This window comes from Anneissia japonica, unplaced genomic scaffold, assembly GCF_011630105.1.
Source record: "Anneissia japonica isolate Jap-2015-1 unplaced genomic scaffold, ASM1163010v1 scaffold1005_len2656397_cov198, whole genome shotgun sequence".
Taxonomy (NCBI): domain Eukaryota; kingdom Metazoa; phylum Echinodermata; class Crinoidea; order Comatulida; family Comatulidae; genus Anneissia; species Anneissia japonica.
The window spans coordinates 652,783-661,724 of record NW_022683792.1 but is presented as its reverse complement, the minus strand read 5'-3'; positions in this window follow the sequence as shown (position 1 = coordinate 661,724).

Here is an 8,942-nt window from a genome sequence, read left to right as displayed (position 1 = left end):
CATACAAAAAGAAGCTATTAATAGAAGCAGTAGAATATATTGGCCTCCCATACAAAAAAAAAATGAATCTATTAATAGAGGCAGTCAGAGTATATTGGCCCTAACAGACACTCGTACAAAAAAAAAAGGGAATCTATTACACAATCAGCCGAAAAAAGAATCTATTAATCAAACCTAGAGCTCCTCATCGAAGCTAAAAAACAAGCATTACACATATAGGTTAAAAAACTTGCAGTAAAGTACCGGTAGGGAACCAAGTTGAAATTTAAACGAGTCAAAAGTTAATTTATTTTACATAACAACCTTTTGGTCATAATCTATAATCCTTCTGCCTTTCGAAGAAGAATGTGTTAATAATATGAAGGAGTTAGTCCTTTTGGCTATCTGTAACTTGAAAATGCTAGAGTTAGAATGGTTGAATACAGGAATTAAAAAAATCTCATGCTTTAGGCTAAATAAAAATTTAACCATCTTGGTTTGAAAAAATAATAATAAAAAAAAATGATGAGTAAATTTATACCACACATTTTCAGAATTTTGTTTTACTACCCCTTATAATTGGAGTCATACATTAGCAAACAGGCACAAAGTGAGGCCCCCTCCACTACTTTACCTAAGAGTATTCCTAGTCATGCTTGCATTATAATGCTGCACATACCAGTACAGTACATTCAATGCCACGTCTGACCTATTTATACTCCTGGGTGGATGTAAAGTGCTTTTGATTTCTGCGACGATGCGACGCTAGAATGGAATCACTCAGGCGTGACCGTCCTACCTGGTGTCCTACGTTCTCTGCATAGCATACATAGATTTGGCCAAATTGCTTTTCATAATCTACTCGACGAGGTGACCTTAACGTTCTTAACTTTTAGTGACGTCATTACGTCCTACCGTCGTCGTGCAAGCGAAAGCTCCCTAATTATAGAAATGAAATCCATAACAAAGGTTTAAACCTCCCTCTAATCTCAAGGTTGAAAGACCAAAAGATATATATGGCTCTCTTTATTTCCTTTTTTACATTCCCCCGTACCCCCTAGATAGGGTGGGCTTATTTCGATCGGCCACCCTTCGGCCTCTCTTTCGGACATCTCTGGATCCACTCCTGAGGAGAAACCTTTTTTAATTTTGCTTTATGAGATGTAAAGAAACATAAGCAAATAATGATGATGTAACTAAAGGCATTTTTTATGATGCATTGTGCGAGTTGTACAATACACTAAAAGCTCAACTAATAGAATTTAAATATAGATCGTTGTTGATCACTTGATATTAGTTTTGTCACATAAGATGCTGTGTATAGCATATGTGTTTAAAACAACCCAATAGGCCTATTCCTCATTGTTAAATATGAAAGAAAGACCAGTGGACACTTGTTGTTGATTTCGCTAAAGAAATTATTGAATGACTGGTATGAAACAAGCTGCACTGTTCAGAAACATTTTATTAAGTTTAAATATTTTTAATCATTATAGGAGTAGTCCTACTACTCGTAAATGTAAGTAAACTTGTTATATCGCCTGTTACTAAGTTTTCACGAAGGGTGCCTCCACAATTTCCAACCAGCAACATACTTCTAATCCTTGTTTTTTTGGAAAAAAAACTTGACTGAAGTGAAAGTGAAACTTCATACAATTACTTGATTATTGTTAACTGAAAAGGTGAATTCATTGAACAATAGTTATATACCAATATTTCAAATAGTCTATAGCCAGATACTAGTGCTCACAAAGTTGGTTATACTAGGCCTAAATTATATATTACTTTAACTTAGCCATCATTGGTGAGTTGTATTTGGCCTTCTTATGTGTGTGAAGTCTATTTGATATTTATGTCTAATACCATTATTGGATGAAATCAATACTGTACAGTATATTGAAATGAAAGGGGTGGTGATGAAATAGCAGTAGGATAAAAAAAACTGTATACTAAAATGTATTTTAGAAATTGCCCACAAATTATAACATCCAAATCAATGATGGTATATAGTGTCTGTCAGAACCATAGACTTATATAAATATACTAGAGCTATAATAATATAACTAATAATTAGTAGAATTTATGAATAATGAATTGAATAATAGTTTAGAGAAGATGCCATGCTGTGATATTGTTATAGCAATTGGCTTACATCCTGTCTATTTCTTTATAATGAGTCACATGTTAACGTGGGCCAACCAAAATACAAGTGCGGGTCACAGACACCTTTGAAAAGAATGCTTTAACAATACCTGATTGATAGCTGTTGATTTATTACCGCTAGAAATGTTTTTGTTTTTAATTTTTAATGAGACTTGAACCAAACTTGATACGATCATGAAAATAAATAATTGAAACTTCTTGTTTTTTCATGAACCTCTCTTGCATACCAGTAATTGAAGTTTCCCTGAATTAAAGGAGAATTTTACCAATTTTATATAATTTGAGAACTGACTTAGCATACTCAGTTACATACAGTAATATCCCATTTTTAAGATTACGAATTCTTTTTGCCTGCATGGACCATTCGATATTATTTTTATACGAATACAATGATAGTAATAATGCGAAGAACTGGTCTAGATCCCTCCTAATCTTATGCATTACAATGGCCTGTCGCTAAAATTTGATTGAGCGCTGGACCTGGGCGTCATCACAATTAAGTTTAGAGCGTCTATAAACGTGCACGAGATTCGTAATTTAAAAAATGGGGTATTATGTTTCTGATTATGCTATATCAGTCCTCAAATTATTTAAAATCGGTAAATGTATCCTTTAAAAGGTAATATGATGATACAATGCAGTGGCGGCGGCAAAGTTTGTGGGGTGGGGGAGGGGTTATGGTGAATCAGAAGCATACAGTCTGACAAAGGTACGCCAAGATTACAAGCCACAGCAACAACAGCACATGTTGTTGGGGTGGGTTCTCGCTTTAATTCGAAGACATTTTTGACTGACAATACTGTAGTTACAATGGATATAATCAATAATTATGCCGGCGTCCGTAGCCTCAGGAAAACCACTCAAATATGTTTTGTTACACTCGATGCTCGTGTTTGCAAATGCCATTCATAACCTATAGAAGAACGTTAAGAAGAACGCTGAACTTTATTATTATCTTTAGAGAAGAAATGATAATGGAAAAATAAAGCATTGTTTATTATGTTTGCATTTTCAGTGATGCAAATCGACATATTTCAGCTATACAGGTAGAAAAACTGAACAATAGGCCTACAGTTAACATATCAAGTGATTGCATTCCCACGAAACGATGATTCTCTGTTTTGATGCTTACAATCTATAAAAAAAATTGACAGTGGGAAATTAAAGCATTGTTCATTATGTTTAACATTTTCAGTGAAGCAGATACGATATACGATGAACTTTATGTTATATTAAAAATACATTTCAAATAGAAGTTTAACAAATAGAAACATGAATTGTAAAAATTGCAACTATAAAAAAACACTTTTGCTGAAATTAAATTTTAATTTTATAAATACACATTTGTAATATTTCTGATTATTATTATTTAAATTTATTTTGTTTTAGTTACTTATATACAAAATTCTAAAATTATAAATATAAAAATAAATTGTATGTATACACGTTACTTAATTTTCGAATTATCATTATTAATATTATTTTTTAAAATTATTACTGTACACCTTGCAATTATAAAAATAAAATTCCATCATACTGAAAATTACCATGGAAAATATTCAAAAGAGTCGTGAACGCGGGCTTTGAGAGCCTCTACCATTTTTTAAAAGATCAGATATATTTAAGCTATACAGGTAGAAAACTGAAAAATAGGCCTACAGTTAACATTCCTACGATACGATAATGTTCCACCTCTTTTTCCAAATTTTAAAAGATTGAAATATAAAATATATTCAAGGTAAAACCATGTGGTCGAAGTGGACTACACAGCAAAAAAGAAAAATATATGAAGCAAACAGAAAAATATTTACAACAACAACAAATTACACTTAACCCCACCCCCAAAAAATAAATACACCCCCTCTTTTCGAGCGTACCACTCTGATAAACAGGACTTATTAAATGTCCTTGGATACACTTGACCATCTTTCCTTGCATCATGACGGAATCGACGACTTAAATGCCAGAATGCTTCAGCTCCCGGAGGCCCTCTCCTTCCTTCGAACAAGCTGTTCTCTTGACCAACCACTGCACGGTTTGAGTCCCAAGTCTGTGATTTTACTGCGACCTTTGCTTTAACCCGTGGTCCTCTTGGGTATCCACAGTGATGGAAAAAGAACTGGAAAGTATAGAACATGTTCTGTTTGCCTTCAGATTTTGAGGACATCTGAAAATCATCAGCCAATCACAGCATAGAAAGTATAGAACATTGGAAAATGGTAGGGACGTGCACAAGAATATATCCAGTATCAGTATATCCTTATTTAGATTGTCCCTAAAATTTCTATGAGGTAACAAGTTATTTATCAAAAATATAATAGTGTGGCTAGTGAATATCAAGTGTCTACTACATACTCCTATCAAAATGAAAAACTGAACCAAAATTTCTGTACTAATTTGATCGTGTGACGCCAGCTTCATAGCAAGCTGCCTTTAAGATCCTGGTACAGTACGGTAGTTGGTTTTTTACATGTGGCCGAATTATATTTACAAACTAAACAGTGATTTACGTATTTACCTAGGCATACTACTAAAGCGTTAGCGATCTCTTAGGACCTACAAAGTGATCTACAAAATTTATTTTAATATGTACCTCTACTCAGTCCTGACAAATGTGGTTGTGGTCTCTTGCGATGTTTTCAACGATAATTTGAGCATCTCTAACAAATATTGTTTAGTAAACTTCCTCTTGTAAATGTGATTTACTGTAGACCTATATAGGCCTAATTGATTTATTAAATTTATAAGATCTAATTGAGGGAATTTTTGTAACCTGTGGGTGTGGGTTTGTGGTTTTTTTTTTAAAGGCTGATGTCCAGGGTATACTTATTCCTTTAGCTGTCCCCATGCGCGATTTCTCTAGGGGCAGATGCCCCCCCCCCCTTCTTAAAACCGAAGTGGTACCTACATTTTATAGTCTAAGTAAATAAATAGCTTAAGTTAATTGGAGGCACAGACTTAAAACCTTAATGGCTTATTGTGTCCTCCGCACACAACCTTTCTATTATTATTATTATATTATTATTATTATTATTATTATTATTATTATTATTATTATTATATTTACTATTATTATTATTATTATTATTATTATAATTATTATCATTATTATTGCTATAAATTTTATTATTATAAATGTTATTATTATTATTTTTTTTTATTATTACTATTATCATAATTTAATAATTTGTTAATATTACTTAATTTGATTACATTGCCCTTGTTATTTATTTACCTTTCTGAAGAATTTTATATTGTATTTTTTCGTTGTGTAAAATTAAATAAAATGAATGAAAAATATGCAAGTACTGTACTGTAAATGCTTAGGCCCCTATAATATTCAACTTGAGTCGAATGATAATATAAATAAACTATTCCTGCAAAGCATATGTGTATTTTATTACATATTGAATAAATTACGGTACCCCAATAATCTTGCGTCTTAAATTACCTTTCAGTTCATTCGAATAAAGAAATGATTCAATACCGTTTTAACGCTGAGAACCCACAGATAATACAAATCAGACTGTATGGTCGGTATTTTTTAGGGAAACTCCCTGTCGAGTTGTTTGGATGTGAAAAAAAAAACCTAATTGGTGCGTCATCTCTTGTCGCTTAAATCCATTATTAAATGTAATGTATTAACTTAAAAAATGTACAAATAAGATAATAAACTTCCAGGTCAACATCTTGGTCACAGGCAATACGGAAGCTTTCAAAAGATAATGTAGATATGAATAAAACACACTTTACAAAACTACAAGAGAATTGTTCCTCAACATGTATTGTATCTTGCATTACAAATAGTGTAGCTACAAAGCTTATAAAAGGATACTTCAGGTTAAACATCCTTGGCATGTACTACATAATTTGCTACCTGAAAAAACAAACATAAACTATAACCTTCGAGCTCCCAGAGAGTTTAAGTTGCCAAAAGTCAGAACAAAGCGGTCTCGTGACTTTATTTTAAACCATGGAGTTTTTGCCAAATGGTGAAATTTCCCTCGACAAGTTTTTCCCCTTCCTTCCCTTCCCTCTCGCTCTACTTAATAAATTATTAAAATTAATGAGATAAAATTTCCTGTAGGCTCTTTTAATATTTTAATTTTTAATTTTTTAATTTTTAATTTCCATAATTTTGGTGTCCTTTCTTGGTACGGTACCCTGCTTTTCCTTTTACTTGTTTTGTAGCTGTAGTTGTTGCTGTGGTTGTTGTAATTGTATAATTTATAATGTTTTCTTATTTTTTTGTACTTTAATGTTGTGATGATTTTTAAACGAGAATTTTAAATGTTTCATATTTATATTTTGTATATTACTATTAATTTTTCTGTACATTTCAAATTTTCATTAAGTTTGCAAATAAAGTTATTTTGAATTGAATTTGAATTGAAAGGCAATCTCACTTAGGGGTCATCCATAACGTTTTCAAAAGAGTACAAAACATACTCTTCAGTGTGACCCTTTTCACACCCCTATAAGAACACACATAAAATGTTTGTGTCATTTTGAGATCAACATTTTGTCTTTTCCATAAAAGAGTACTTATGCCGGCACTTTCAACTCCACCCTCCAGCCGCCTCCAAAAAAAAGCGTATGTTTTGTACTCTCTTGAAAATGTTGATAATTATTGATGGCCCCTTAGCTTATTTTTACTCAATTCGGAATTGGTTTTCATTAAGATTTAAGCAAACTATTAATTTTGCTTTCATTCCCTAGACATGCAAACCCTTTGCTGTTAATAAACAATACTGCGTGTAATATCCCTGTGCAATTTTCAAGGTGCACATTTTCAAAGACTTTTATTTAAAGAGCAGATTTGTAATTGGATATTAACAGATTCAGTACATATAATTCTAAAGCGGTTGCGTATTTTCACAAGGTATGCATAAAAGATGGCTTGAACCATAGCGAAATTCATGGACATCACTCTTCAAAATACCACCGATCATAGAGTGCTTAACCCTAGACCAAAATACAACTTAAGACGATTCATTGCTTACTACGGTTCACACATAAATGTGTGCCTAACGTAAACAGAATGTTTTTTTTTGTTTGTGTATTGTACAGGATACCAGAGTTTCTGTGCATAAATGTCCGTCTTAGCCTTCAACTTTTGGCCTATTTCCTCTACACTTTTTATATAAGAGGCTGAAATTGCTTAAAAATAATAACCAAAAAATAGGAAGAAAATGAGGCTGAGGTAAAATGTCAAGTGAAAGTTTTATTAAAAAAACCCAAAAAACAAAAAACAAAGAGAAAACCAATAAGTCAAGCTAGTTACATACAGTAAAGTATTAAATATTTTAAAAGTAATATCAACAATATATCTACTCCATTTCAACAGTGCAGTGACTTATGTAATACCTTCTATAATACAGTACAGTACAGTACTGCGTACAATAATAATTTTTTATCTTTGAATTTTGTAAGAACAAACTACAAAATTTTGAGCCTGAAATTGACAAAAAAATGAAAAATAAAATAAAATAAAAGAAAACTAAGCCCGGGCAATTTTTTTTTAAAAAACGTGTATAGCCAATATGGGGAGTGGGATGGCAGAGCGGTTTAAAGTAAGGGGCAGCGCATCGTACAGCCATAATATCGGCACTGGTTCGAACGGCACGCGCACCTATGGTTCTTGTGATGGAACCAAGTCTTCTCGGATAAGGACTATTAACCGTAGACCCAATTTGGCTTGTGTGCACTTAAAAGAACCCAGTACATTCAAGGAGGTATAACAATAAGGGGGTTACCCCGATGCACTGGTCCATTCATCCCGTGTGGTGGACAGAGGAGAGGGTACCGGGTAGCTCAGACAAGAAGAGACCCTTGGAGGGGGGGGAGGGGGTGGGATGAAGCAAGTTACTGTTTAGTCCACACCCCAGCGCTTTGCGACCGTTTCGGTATAAAACGCTGTATTACATTACCGGTACATTACATTACAATATAAAAGGAACATTGAGGTAGGATTATGATATCATGGTCAGAAGTACGAGTGTAATAGGCCTATTTTTTTTTTGAGTTAAATACAAATGTGGACACTAAATTTAGCAGATATAAAAGCAGGCTACGACAGGAAATGCACTTCAACCGGAAATGTCAAAAAGCTTTGTGGTCTCACCAATGTAAACGAAATAATCGCATGAAATTATACAGTATACAAAACTCTGCGTATGGAAGAAAAGATACTAAGAAAGCATTCAAAGCTGATAACAACTTTAGGCCTATATAAATATTGTCAAATTTTGTCGACTCTTTCTAAACTTCGTTCGCTATCAGTATAGTACCCGTAGTTAATGCCCTTATTCGTTTCGGTTCCGTTATAAGAGATTTTCTAAAGCAGCAGCTATAAATAGTTTAATAAATTTATTTAATAGCAGCATGCACACAAGCATAAACTGAAAATACTGAGAGAAATGCTTTTAACGAACACACAAATTAAAGTAGAGGACGCTCAAGTAAGTCTTAAGTTTTTTTTTTAAAGCATTCCTCTATTGTAGTTAAGCTGTGTGGTTAATGAACAGTTAGATAGTTTTTTAAACTTAGTTGAATCAGAGAACAAGTTCGTCATAGATGTGATGTAATCAGTTTTCTTCATTATCCAACACCATTTTAATAGCTACTGGTGTAACACACTGTACACAGCATAATAAATAACATTAGGCTTATGCAAAATAGACAAGCCTAAATATACACAAAATATTTACATATAAAACAAGTATATTCTTATAATATAATAATACATCTCGCTTGAAATTATACAAACTGCGTATATGAAGAAAAGATACTAAGAAAGC